The sequence below is a fragment of the Pleurodeles waltl genome, chromosome 4_1 (genome assembly GCF_031143425.1).
Source record: "Pleurodeles waltl isolate 20211129_DDA chromosome 4_1, aPleWal1.hap1.20221129, whole genome shotgun sequence".
Lineage (NCBI taxonomy): Eukaryota > Metazoa > Chordata > Amphibia > Caudata > Salamandridae > Pleurodeles > Pleurodeles waltl.
In genome coordinates, this window is record NC_090442.1 from 572,086,651 (window position 1) to 572,101,669 (window position 15,019).

Consider the following 15,019-nt stretch of genomic DNA (forward strand, 5'->3'; position numbering starts at 1 on the left):
TTCCCTGCCCTGTCCCCGGGGGAGGGCTCATCTCAGAGGGCCTTGGCCCCTGAGGTTGACCTCCTGCTGACGCAGGCCATTAGTAGGGCTCTGGGGCCCTTGAAAGACAGCGTGGCCAGACTATCGGACCACGTGTTTAAGGGGACAGGGATGGGGGTGACGGGGACTGACCTACAGGGAGAGGCAGTCCCCAAGAAGTGTCGCAAGCGTGTCGCGGGGCACCTGGAAGGCTTCGGTAACCTAACTGAAGCCTTCCGTAAGAGTGCGCGCACGCTAAAGCAGCCACCCTTCCGGGAGGGGTCCGAGCCCGGAGAGACCTGTGAAGTGGTTCACACCAGATCGGACCCGGATCAGGGTTCCCCTAAGCGGGTCGTGAGGGACACGGACGGGGATTCTTCCTCCGAGGAGGATCAGGAAGCGGGGCGTCCTTGGCGCCCGTCATCTAATTTATCAGACCCGCCTGAGGACTCAGATTCGGAAATGTTCCAACCTGAGGACCTATATCACCCCCGCTCTTCGGAGTGGCATCCGCACAAGAAAGTGGCGGATTATGTGGCCAGCAAAATCCGCCAGCCTCTGGAGAAGGAGGTTCGGGCCAGGTTACGGGCAGAGTGACCGCGCCCAACTCTGCCAGATCGAGTGGCAGCTACCCCTGACCTGGATCCCAAGATGTGTACTTTCTTCGGGAAGTACATCAAGGACCCGAAGAAGGGTATTGATCGTTCCTGGAGGGGATGCCAGGATAAGCTATTGGATGTCCTGGGTCCCCTCACGCAGATCATCCAACTCGCCGAACGGGCTAAACGGTCCAATACGCCTATGCCCACGGATATTGTGGCGGGCTGGGCCCAAAGGGCGGTCTGCTTGCTAGGGAACGCGAATTGCGCTCTCTCTGCAGAGAGGAGACGATCATTGCTTATTAAAATAGACCCTAAGTTAGGAGAACTCTCCAACTCAGAGGCGGGGGCTGTGGCCCAGGGGAACTTGTTTGGAGATCCTTTCCTAAAGGAGTTGAGCAAGTTCGTGGCGACCTTTTCTGCACTCGATAAGGTGCAGAGCTCCATCAAGAAAATCTTTCCAGGAAAGGTTTTCGGCGGGGCCGGACGAGGCAGGGGCCGCTCTTCCGGCCGTACGTTCCAGCAAGGCCCCTCTCCCTACCCACCGCGAAACAACGGATGGAGGGATGGCCGACAAGGTACCTTCTTCCCCAACCGGGGTAGAGGGAAACCCAAGAGGACCGCCCGTGGTGGAGCTAATGCCCCCGGAGGCGTTAACGGTGAGTGTTACCCTTTTTTCCCCTCATATTCTAGGAGGGAGGTTGCAGTTTTTTGCCCACAAGTGGGCCACTATAACATCAGACGCCTGGGTGTTGCAGACGATCACGTGGTTCCACATAGAATTTTTGGGGACTCCAATTCAGGACTCTCCTCCACGGCCCTTGGTCTTCTCCGATGCGGACGCGGCACTGATAGATGCGGAGATTCAAGGGCTTCTTCAGAAGGAAGCTATCCACCCATCGACGATCCACCCCAGGGGTTTCGTGAGCAATCTGTTCCTTGTAGAAAAGAAGGACAAGGGTTTCCGACCCGTTATCAACCTCAAGTCCTTCAACGAGTGGGTAGTGTATCGCCACTTCAAAATGGAGGGCATTCACATGCTCAGAGATCTCCTACTTCTTGGGGATTGGATGGTGTGGTTAGACCTCAAGGATGCCTATCTTACGGTCCCCATCTTTCGCCCTCATCGTCGGTTTCTGCAATTCATTTGGAGGGGACAGGCATTTGAATTTTTATCCCTGCCGTTCGGCCTGTCGTTGGCCCTGTGGTGCTTCACGAAGCTGCTCAAACCAGTGGTGGAGTACCTGCGGGCGCGGGGGATTCACTTGATTATTTATCTCGACGACATCCTCTTGATGTACCAGTCGCGCTCGCAGCTCATATCCAACGTGAACATAACTATTCAACTTCTGCAGGATCTGGGGTTCATGATCAATTCACAGAAATCGGAACTGCTTCCCTCGCAGTCCATGACCTTTCTGGGGTTTCTCATCGATTCCCAGGCAGCCTCCCTCAGTCTTCCGGGCCCGAAGATCAAGAAGATCAAGAAGGAACTGTCCAAGGTCTTGAGACGGGACAGAATCTCCCTGAGGCAGTTGGCCAGAGTGGTGGGACTCCTCTCTTCCTCGATTCAGGCCATCTTCCCGGGACCACTCCATTACAGGGCCCTGCAACGTCTCAAGGCCCACCATCTACAAAGGGGCCTTTCGTATTCAGAGCTGATAGCTTTGTCCCAAGAGGCGCGGACGGAGATCCAGTGGTGGCTGGATCACATGGAAGCGTGGAACGGCAGAGCGATTTTCGGGGCTGCACCCGATCTGATCATAGAGTCGGACGCCAGTCGGTTCGGCTGGGGTGCTCGTTGTGGGGACATCTCCTTCGGGGGCCGCTGGACCCAGCAGGAACTCAGTCTCCACATCAACTGCCTGGAACTCCTTGCGGGTTCGTTCGCGATCAGATCTCTGATGCGGGACAAGGTCTCTTGCTGCGTCCTTCTAAGGATGGACAATGTGTCGGCGGTACAGTATATCAACCGCCTGGGGGGAACCTGCTCGAAGGCCCTAGCGGAGTTGGCAAAGGACTTCTGGCACTTTTGCCTACAACGTCAAATCTCGGTCACAGCGGAATATCTTCCGGGATCCCTGAATGCCCTGGCGGACTGGAACTCCAGGCATCTGGAGGATCCCAGCGATTGGCGCCTGGACAGAACAGTGTTCCTGGCTCTTTTGGATCGATGGGGTCCTTGTGCGGTGGATCTCTTTGCGTCCAGGTGGAACACTCATCTTCCCCGCTACTTCAGCTGGCGCCCGGATCCCGGCGCGATGGCCGTCGATGCTTTCCTTCAAGACTGGGGTCGGGATCAGAATTACGCGTTTCCCCCCTTCCTTCTGATCCCGAGAGTAACGGCTCAGATTCGTCGTCAGGGGGCGCCAGTGATTCTAATCACACCGCTCTGGCGGTCTCAGGTATGGTTCCCAGCGCTTCTGGAGCTCTCGTGCGACCTTCCTATTCTTCTTCCGGTTCCTCCGAACATACTGTCAAATCCAGAGGGGCAATTCCACCCATTAGCCCTCCAGGGCCATCTGTCTCTGGTGGCCTGGAGGATTTCCGGGATCGCTGGGCAGACCACAGACTTTCACAGGAGGCTGAGGGCTTCATCCGACAGGCGTGGGCCCCTAGTACTTGTAAGAGGTACAGATCAGCCTGGAACTGCTGGGCTCGTTGGTGTATGGCAAGGCACTTCGATCCCTTGGGGGCCCAGATTACCGATATCTTGAATTTTCTAGCCGGCCTGGCGGCTTCTGGCCAATCCTATTGCTCAGTTAACTCCTTTCGATCCACGATTTCGGCGGGGCACCCCCCAATTAATGATCGCCCTGTCGGGGAAAACCCATGGGTGTGCAAACTCCTGAAGGGCATTTGCATGGCTAAACCACCGGAACCCAGGTATGCCTCCCTGTGGGATGTTGACCAGGTTTTACGCTTCTTGATCTCATGGCCGGATAATCAGTACCTTTCACGTAAACAGTTATCGGCCAAACTGGCAATCTTGCTTTGCCTCATTTCGTGCAAACGAGTTTCCGATGTCCGGGCTCTGGATGTCTCTGCTAGAGTTTTTTCTCCGGAGGGAGTCACTTTCACGATTTCTCGACGTACAAAGTGTAGTACCAGGTCAGTAACCTACCCTGCTTTTAAGCATACACCCAAGCTATGTGTGGTCAGATGTTTAAAGAGATACAAAGAGGTGATGGCGAAACTCCGGCCGCCGGGGGAGAGGCAACTGCTCATTTCGATCAAGAAACCTTTCAGAGCGGTTTCCTCCCCTTCCATTGCCCGGTGGGTCAAGTGGATTCTATCGGAATCGGGCATTAATATCCAGCTGTTTGGGGCTCACTCCACCCGAGGTGCCATGGCTTCTAAAGCAATCCAATTAGGTGGTAGACTGGAGGATATTATGAATGCGGCTGACTGGTCATCCGAGTCGACTTTTAAAAAGTTCTACTTTAAACCAATCCATGAAGCCACTTCATTAGTAGTAAGTAAGCTTTGAACATGCATAATCCTCGCCTCCGGTCCTGACATAGAATGAGAAATTTCTTAGCTATCGTGAAGGAAAGTTTCAATTCTATTAAGGACACGGAGGCGAGGATTATCCCACCCGCCACGGTGGCCATGGCGCCCACCTGGAATGAATTCATCAATTTGAGCGGTGGTATATTCAGTTTCTTTTACCTGAAACTTTGATTGGGGCATGATATGTGTTTCTACGTATATTTCGATACTGTAAGCATTGTTTGCTATGTTGTTAGGAGGACTAGGAATTCCGCTTTGTTTGATTTATTGACTATTCTTTCGGATAGCATTGCTTATCTATTGTTCACATTTGTTCTTAGGAGTGAATCCTGCGACTACCTAACGACGGCTCAGTCTCAGTTCGCAGTGAAGACGAGGAAGAACGTCACCGCCTGGGGATATTTATACATGCAGTCGGATAGCAGTGTGATTGGACATTGGTTGCCATGGGAATGGGTCTCATGGGCATTGTAGTTTTCTTTGTTGAACGTTGAACCTGCTATTAATAAAAAGTGAAGAAAGATTGTGCATAATCCTCGCCTCCGTGTCCTTAATAGAATTGAAACTTTCCTTCACGATAGCTAGGAAATTTCTCATTCTATGTCAGGACCGGAGGCTCAGATTATGCTTCTCTTTCTATGCTTTAATAAACACAGCAGCCAATCAGAGAAGATGTTATTGAACCAAAACATATCCCAGAGTTCAAAGGCTACACAACAACCATAAATAACACATAGTCTATATAAGCTACAGAGGCAATGGAACTTCCTCTTTCTTTGCAAAATTCAGTCAGTAAAGTCCGTGAAGACAAATAAAATCGAAACAAGCCACGGAAACGTCCAAAGTCCAAGAAGAAACAACGGATCAGACATCGGAAGGCCAATTTCCAAGGAATGAAGAGCTTCAACTCTGATCGAAACCTGAGAGAAAGGAAGAAACGAGAACTAATCATAGTAGATGCCATAAAATTGACATCCACAAGTTACGTGCATTGATACAATCACTGGGTGGGTAAGACAATGAGACATAATAGTAAAACAGAATACTTAACTCGTAAGCAGAGGTCTTATTGTCAACTAAGGGGGGGATAATCCTCGCCTCCGTGTCCTTAATAGAATTGAAAATTCTTAACGCGTAAGCTTGACATTTTTTTATTCTATGTCAGGACCGGAGGCTCAGATTATGCTAGTTCAAAGCTGATCAACCACAATTGATGCAATATCTAAAATGGGTTTATAATAGAAGGTCTTAAAGGTAGATTCCGAAGACCAGTCTGCTGCCTTCATAATGTCTTCTAATCTCATGCCTAAATTAAAGGATTTTGAAGCCATAGCTCCACGTACTGAATGAGCCCCAAACAAGGAGACATTAATTCCTGCTTCAGAAAGAAGCCATCTGATCCATCTGGCTAAGGTAGCCGACGAGACTGGCCTGAAAGGCCTCTGTAGAGCAATCTTCTCCAATGCTAATTCCTACCCCACTCCTGGTACCATAAATGTAGGGTAGTAGGAAAAGTAAAGATGAGTTGCTCATACACAAAGAGAAGATTTTCCAAGTTAGATGTTTATTTTGGGTCCACAGCAGGCATACACATGACTGATCAGCCTGAAGGTCAGCCTTGCAATCCACCCCAAGAATCCAGAACCCAGAGATAGATTCTGTTTGCCCAACGGTATAGAACTCACAAACTTAAAGATCAACAATAAGTAAGCATTGATAGAAACAAAAGAAGAAACAAGAACAAACAAACAAGCACGGGTAAATACAAATGTAAAAAGAAACATGATATATGCTACAATAGTGTCTATTCCTATCAGTTTTCTCTTCTCTGGCTGTCCGATTCCTTCCGACAGCTTTGTGTTTTGGATACCGAGGCGGTAGCCTCCTTACTCTCTATACATTTTGGACTTGTTAAATTGCTGTTTTGTTTGCTTATTGATCTGTGATTCTTTGTCACAGTTGAAGTTGGTTAACATGGTCAGTGCTGTGATGGTGCCTATTTCTACCCTTGCCCACAGTTTTTAAATCGGCACCTACACCCCCCCACACCAGCCTGCTAACACTTTTTTTTTACCAATCAGCTTTAGTTTTGAACCTGCATGTGGCTTGGGGGGTAAGATGGGCTTGGCTGGTCTCCCGCCAGGCTTCTCGGGCGTGTGGTGCGCTCTGGTAGCGAGCACAGGGCCCTATTGGTTGATAAGTGCATAGCTGCCAAGTTTCTAGATTGTTTATGTTAGACATTTTCATGATTTTGTTGTACTTATGAGTGACATTGAGAGCTTTAGATATGGCTTCACTATTGCGTTACATATCAATCGTCTGTAATGGAGCCCTTTTTAAAATGGATAGTAAATATAGAACATAGATTTTACTTAACAAGGATAAAACACAATTCATTTTTTAGTTGCTTTTCCTTTTCCTGGATCTTGGTTTGCATCTTTACCATGCTGTCCATGTAATGCTTCTTCACTCAACCTACTGCACACTTTGTGCTATTTTGCACTTTATACCACATTAAGAGTCCGCTTTTTATGCCCAATTTGAAAACCTGAGAATTCTACATTTTACCAAGTAGGAATGGATTTTTTATAAAGTTTATTTTCTCTGTAACTTTGTTTTGCTATTTTTACACTTCTGCTGCTATCGAATAGAGAAGGAGATATGCTTTATAAAACTGGAACATTTTCTTGAGCTTGTCGACTGTATGTTTTTTTATTCTCTGCTTTAATGGTCATTTTTAATGACTGTATAAAGATTATTGAAATGAAACAAGTACATTCAACTTGCAGATGTGTGACACAGAGTGACACTTTTGCATGTGTACAACCAACCAATGATGCACACAGAGAGACGTAAGTATCAGAACTGGCACCTTTTGAGCAATGAGAAGCTCTAAAAAGATCGTGAAAATATTGCAAACCCCTTGAATTGGAAGTTTTCGAAGACAACAGTTCATAGTAACATTGCATTAATTGCAGGTTGTCCCCTCTAGCACTATGAATACAGAAGTCAGTGTTCCTCACGGCGCCGACGAGAACTCAATTCTGTTTCTCTCTGGTTGCACACAAACACACTCTGGAGTGACTGCATTAACCAATTGTGTTCTCATAAGGTAAACGTAAAGGAAAAAAACAGTGCAGTTTACCACCAGTTTAACTGATATGATTTATAATCATCTGTCATTTAAGGTGCATCATTGTTATTTTTTTTATATGGTTACCTTAAGATGAAAGACCAAAATAGTTTTAACACATTTTGTCATTTGTCATGTTTTGTCTTTGACCCCTCAAACACACTCTAACAGATATGATCATCACCCAAATGATTGAATAGCATTAAAGTAAACTTCATATTGCCTAACTTTGATACAGAATGCTGGAATTCCATGATTGTCATAAGGACTCTCATACTCCGAGACTGCTGGATTTGTGGTGGCAGCACCTCTGTGTTATAGATGACTGAGTCACTCCCACACCAGTTGGCAGCTGTCAGCCCAATCCCCCCCCGGTTTTCTAGCAGCACCTCACCCAAACAGTAATGGTGATTGTTGCCGCCTTGCACATGGAACTCTGAAGACACTTCATGAAATTGTGGTGAAACAAGCCTTACCCTTTTCTCTTCACATACAAGTCTCTTCCACATACATAGGCAAGAAAAGAGGTGCACAATAGTTTTCAATCCATTTATTGAAAAGACTGCAATCTATGATAAAATGCATGAGCTGCAATGATTAGGATAACGAGGAGTAGCAAATCAGGATTGTGAAAATTAGAGATGTAAATATAAACAACCCTAACATATTGTCATAACATGAGTATACAATTCCTACCTAAAAGCCTACTCTTTAGCCCCTGAGTGAGAGGATGGCGATGTAAGCCTAATCTGTCCATAGTGTCCATGAGAGTCGCACCCCACCCCCTGTTGCTTTGGTACAAGGTCAGGCCGCCAGTCTACAGATCAGGATCCGTGGAGACACAAAGGCTGAGGTCGGATGAAAACTGGCATGCAGCATGGATGGAAATTCTGGCTGGAACCCCCTATAATGCCCTTTGCCCTAATGTCCTACAAGATATTTTTTATAGGGGACATGTTTATGTTCTCACACAGAAGCCTGACTCGGGTATGTACTTAAGTGCTAGACTGTTTACGCAGTCTTGGGGCTGACAATACAAAATATTATTCTGTGTGCCTTGCTTTCCATTCTTGTGAATCTGAGAAAAGGAACATGATGCAAAGTATGTAGTCCATAGCACTGATAATGACACTTTCGCAGAATAGTGGCTGACAATTAAATCAAAAACATTGCCACTACAAGAAGAGAAATAAAATGCATAAAAATGAATGCAGGGATACAGAGCATATTAACTAGATAAAAGGGCATTGGACGCAAGCACAAGCTAAGCTATCACTGTGCCCAAGCGATTAACTAAAATGGACCCACAACACCCTCCCCTATTGCCGGAACAAGAGGGCGAAGTCCAAAGACCTACCATTAAAAATGCTGTAATTTAAAATCATAAACTTCTAAAAGCATAACAAAAATCAGACATAAGAGACAAATGTCTAAGTGACAAGCCAAACTGGCCAACAGACAGGCCAAATTAAGAAGGCAATTTGGTGTCACATTTTACATTTTGAAAAAGGCCAATGGTCGAATTCTAACCGTAATCATGGTCTTGCAGGAAATCTCCGATTTCTTCAAGGGAGATTGAGACCAAGTAGGATTCCACTTCAGCAGGTGACAATTTGATCAATGTGTTGGCAGAAGGATCCATGGAGTAGAAGTGTGCGGCAGCCTCCAGCACAGCATGAACTGCGTAGGTGGCACTGTCCATTGTGCCACATGTTGTTGGAGTCAGCAAATCCACAAGCGGTGGCTCCTTGGATGCCTCGCAAATCAACTGCAGTCTCAAGGGGTATGTCCATGACTGAACCCTCATTGAAAACTTTAACAGATCCTTGTCCACAGGAGGTGCAGGCTAAACAGCAAGACACACTATAGGTGCACATTCGAAGAGGCACCATATGTAATTGTTAGAGGGAAATCTGTTAATAAAATAAAACAAATCATTTTGACAAAATAATGTAAGTTTAATCGATTTTCAGCTGGGAACAACAGGCAGTCTCACATAGAGGCCATGACGGAAGTTCAAAGTTCTGGTTCAAACTCCAGTAGCATTTATAATGTAAAAACCACAAAAAACTGTGGTCAAAAGTTCAGCATTGACGTAAGCAACTACAAGCAGTACAGATAAGATAATGAGCTGCCTCTGGAAAGTAGCATGTGCACTTGTTGGCCTCATGGGTGGATAAGTTACACTGACGTCATTCACCATAACTATCTTTCTGCACAACAAGAGATTATGGCCCTCATTACAACATTGGTGGTAAATGCCGCTTACTGCCGCGCAGAAGACCGCCAACACACCGCCGCGGCTGCGGAATTCCACCACAGCTATTATGACCCACATCTCGGAACCTGCCAAAATTCAGACACCCACACAAGTCCGCCACACCAAAGGTCAGTGATAAACTGGCGAAAACAAAACCTCCACCGTCACGCCAACAGAAATACGCCCACAATATCACAACACACGAATCCACGGGGTGGTCTTTCAACCGCGGTATTCCATTGGCGGTATACACCGCCGCGCTCAAAATACACACACATTTACAAATCACAACCACATTGGACAATTCGAAATACACACACCTGAGACACATACACACACCACTCCCACACACCCACACCACTATAAAACCCACACCCACATCACCCACAAACCCCTACGACAAAAATTGAGAACGAAGCACAGATAGAGACACCACCAGCAAGTACAACAGCATCCACAGGCACATAACACCCTCACCCATACAACTTCCACGCACCTCACACAACACACCACTACATATCACCACACTTATCACCACACACACCACCCCACACATCACCTACACCACCCCATGGCACGGCAAAGACACCCCATGTTCTCGGAGGAGGAGCTCAGGGTCATGGTGGAGGAAATCGTCCGGGTAGAGCCACAGCTATTTGGATCACAGGTGCAGCGAGCCCTCCCAACACCAAGCCCTGCATACAACAACAAAGCATGGACACCCATCACCAAAGCATGCACACTGCACATAGCCATACACCTCCCTAAACCATCATCACACAAGGTCCCACACAGGAATGCCAGCACTGGGGTACACGGTCACCCACCCATTGCACACCATGACACACACAGATGCAATAATCATGCCTTTCCACCCCTGCAGGACCCCTACCCAACGTCACCAGACAGGAGGGTCCAGACATGTCCACTCCACCCACAGAAGAGGCCCACAGTGATGACAGCACCTCTTTCCAACTGGATCTAGATGACCAGCCCGGCCCATCGGGGGCCTCGGGACAGTCGGTTCCCCTCACACAGGCACAGGCCACCACAGACCTTCCCCCCTCTGGAAACATCAGCACAGCACCCACCCAGCGGGCCCATACCTCCATCCTCAGGACATGTCAATCAGCTGTGTGTCCACCACTACAGGGAACCCAGGATAACCCACCACCCCAACAACAACAGGGACCTGGGGGCAGTGGCAGTGGCACACGGTCCAGGGGACGGAGGCCCAGGAACACAGGGGAACTGGGAGGGCTGCCGTGCGACAGGGGGCGGACAGGCCAAGGGAACCCACTCTCCACGAAGCCCTCTCCTCCATCATGGGAGCATACCACCACTCCCAGGAGACGATGGCAACGGTACTGGCCAAGTTTCAGGAGACTCAGCGCATGCAGGAGGAACAGTATATGGGCTTCAGGGAGGAACTCAGAACCATCAGCTCCACCCTGGGCACCATCGTAGGGGTGCTGAAGGAAGTACTCAACACCAGAAGGGACACTGTGGCACTCCAAGGGGCCCCTGACACTAGCATGGACGATGAACTGCCCACCACCTCCACCGGCGCTAGTGGACAGGACGCCCGCCACAGGACCACCACACCAGCACCCCACCCCCTGCAGAGGGAGAACCACCCCGCAAACGGTCCCTGAGATCCAGGAACAAGACAGAGCACGATGCCAAGACCCCCGCTAAGAAATGAGACCATCCTGATTGTCATCCCACTGTCCCACTTTGTCACCCTGTCCATAATTAAACTGCCCCAGCTCCACTTCCTATGCCCATCTGGGCAATGCACCTGTGAGACTAATAGACTGGACTCTGCCATGGACACTCCTCCGCCATCACCCCTCACCATTTAAATTCCCCCTCCAATAATTTGCATTTAAATAAACACACCTAAAGCACAACATTATCTGGAGTCTGTCTGTGATTTCGAAATAGTGTATTTGCAATTACAGTGACAAAATGTTCTTGAAATAGTAATGTCAACATACCTATGTCACACAGCTCTAGTCCATGAGGAATGTAAGCAGATGACACGCGTTGGGACCCACATCTGCGAAACCGTAAGGCAAAGTGACAACTCAGTGACCATACACTGGGTGAAAATGACAGACAGGATAGAGGTAGTAGTGTAAAAGTACATGTAGTAGGCAGGAATGTATTCTCACCTGTGTTTCTCTGGAAAAATTGCTGGATCACTGAGTCCCTGTTCTGCATGTCTTCTTCCTCTGCTTCATCCTCATCACTGTCCACAGGCTCCACAGCTGCGACAACACCGCCATCTGGACCATCCTCCTGCAGAAAAGGCACCTGTTGTCGCAAAGCCAAGTTGTGAAGCATACAGCAGGCCACGAGGATCTGGCACACCTTCTTTGGTGAGTAGAATAGGGATCCACCTGTCATATGCAGGCACCTGAACCTGGCCTTCAGGAGGCCGAAGGTCCGCTCGATCACCCTCCTAGTTCGCCCATGGGCCTCATTGTAGCGTTCCTCTGCCCTGGTCCTGGGATTCCTCACTGGGGTCAGTAGCCATGACAGGTTGGGGTACCCAGAGTCACCTGCAAATGGCAAGGGACAACTGTTAGACACACACTAACCTGTAGGGATAACCCCAGACAACCATTCCCACTGTCTTGCTTCCAGGGGCTCACCTAATAGCCACACACGGTGCCTCTGGAGTTGACCCATCACATAAGGGATGCTGCTATTCCGCAGGATGTAGGCGTCATGCACTGAGCCAGGGAACATGGCATTCACATGGGAGATGTACTGGTCTGCCAAACATACCATCTGTACATTCATAGAATGATAACTCTTCCGGTTTCTGTACACCTGTTCACTCCTGTGGCGGGGGACCAAAGCCACATGGGTCCCATCAATGGCACCTATGATGTTGGGGATATGGCCCAGGGCATAGAAATCACCTTTCACTGTGGGCAAATCCTCCACCTGAGGGAAAACGATGTAGCTCCGCATTTGTTTCAGAAGGGCAGACAACACTCTGGACAATACGTTGGAAAACATAGGCTGGGACATCCCTGATGCCATGGCCACAGTTGTTTGAAAAGACCCACTTGCAAAGAAATGGAGCACTGACAACACCTGCACTTGAGGGGGGATTCCTGTGGGATGGCAGATTGCTGACAAGAGGTCTGGCTCCAACTGGGTACACAGTTCCTGGATTGTGGCACTGTCAAACCTGTAGGTGATTATCAAATGTCACTCCTCCATTATCGACAGGTCCACCAATGGTCGGTACACCGGAGGATGTCCCAGCGGACGGTGCCTATGAAGGACAACAGCGACCACAGAGTCAAACAACTCAGAGGTACTTACCCACAGTTTACACAGAACACCACTCATACACAAAAGGTGGCCTGTATGTGTGTTGAGACTAGGCTTAGGTATGTGTGACGCAGTATAAAATGAGGCCATGTGGGCCCCTGAAATGGCAGCTGCCTGACCTCTAAAGTGGGACAATGGGATGTGAGGTAACTGCGCTGGCGTTGTACACCGTTGCGGTAGGCGGTCGGAGACCGCGGCGCAATGCTGCATTGGTTAACATTGGACCCTATAGGTCCCAGGAGCCAATGACGATGTACGCCGGCAGTGATGGTACGCACCGCCGAGGACGTTACCGCCGCGGACGTGACCGCCATTTTCCATCTGTTCAATCACTCGATACCTGGTCTTCGTCAGGAGAGGACCTACACTGCAAGTGCTGCTGTGACCTCAGTCTGGAAGAGACAATGGCTTGTGCGTCTGGGGAAAGGGCCCTTGCCTTCACATCGGAGGAGTTGGAGAAGCTCGTTGATGGGGTCCTCCCCCAGTACACGCTACTCTACGGTCCTCCAGACAAATAGGTAAGTACACAGGGAGCATGTTGTATGGGCTATGCCTGTGTGGAGAGGGCTGGATGTAAGAAGGAAGGGGGCAGAGTGCTGCGTGCATGAAAGACGGTGGGTACATGTGCCACATGGCAAGGGTAGGGATGGGGGCCAATCACTTTGACGGTGCAGTTGGTAATGACTTCTCTTCTTCCCCTGTACATTTCATGTAGGTCAGCACCCACCAGAAGAAAGATATTTGGCGTGCCATCGCCAAGGACGTCCGGACCCTGGGGGTCTACCACAGACGGAGCACCCACTGCCGGAAAAGATGGGAGGACATTCGCCGCTGGAGCAAGAAAACGGCGGAGGCTCAGCTGGGGATGGCTTCCCAACGTGGGAAGGGTGCCCGTCGAACCATGACCCCCCTGAAGTTCAGGATCCTGGCGGTGGCCTACCCGGAGTTGGATGGGCGCTTGAGGGCATCACAGCAAACACAAGGGGGTGAGTACTCTCTCATTCAGCTGACTTTGTGTGCAGTGGAGTTGTCTGGGTGGGGGAGGAGGGCTGTGGGTTTCCCTAGGCCAGGGCGAGTTCAGTAGGCTAGGCCCCTCCGTAAGGCATGGCCCTGTGGCCCCCCACCCCACCTCTGTAGAGTGCCAAGTACGGCTATTCATGCCCCTGTGTCATCTATGTGTGCAGATGTCGTCCATAGCCTTGTAGGCCATTTCCCAGGAATTACACTGTAGAGCCCAAGAGCGCTGCGTAGTGCAGGGGGCTTCGGTGTCTGTCTTGTCCGCCAACGGTAGCGGTAATCCGTGCACTCAACATGTCTTTATTCTGTCTCCCCCCCTTTTTGTGGTCTCCCTGTTCTTGTTTGCATTAGCATCATCAGGTGGAGGAGCAGTGCCACCGGAGCACGAGGGAGCTGCATCCCACATGGCCATGGAGGGCCACACTACGGACTCTGAATTCACCAGTGGGACGGAGGGCGAGGGGAGCTCCACGGCGGGGACAGGAGCTGAGACCAGCGACACAGACTCGTTCTCTGATGGGAGATCCCTTGTGGTGGCGGCAACATCTGTGCCCCCCGCATCTACAGGTACAGCCGCCACCCCCCCTACCAGCACCGCCCTCCCAGGAGCCCCTCAGCCTTCGCCCCATGCCCGCTCACCCAGGAGGGTGGGCATCACCTTCGCCCCAGGCACCTCAGGCCCTGCCCCAGTCAACCCTGCTGCCCTCAGTGAGGAGGCCATTGACCTCCTCCGGTCACTCACTGTTGGGCAGTCTACCATTTTTAATGCCATCCAGGGTGTAGAAAGGCAGTTGCAACAAACTAATGCATTCCTGGAGGGCATTCATTCTGGTCAGGCGGCCCTCCACCAAGCTTTTCTAACTCTGGCCTCAGTACTGATGGCAGCCATTGTCCCTGTGTCTAGCCTCCCCCCTCCAACTTCCTCCACCCAGACCCAATCCCCTGTACCTCTGCCTATCCCAAGCACACCATCAGACCAGCCTGCACACACCTCACCACACAAGTGAAGCTCAGGCAAACATAAGCACCACACATCCCACAGGCACTCACGCAAGCATCACACACATGCAGACACACCAACATCCATTGCCTCCACTGTGTCCCCCTCCTCGTCGTGTCCCTCCT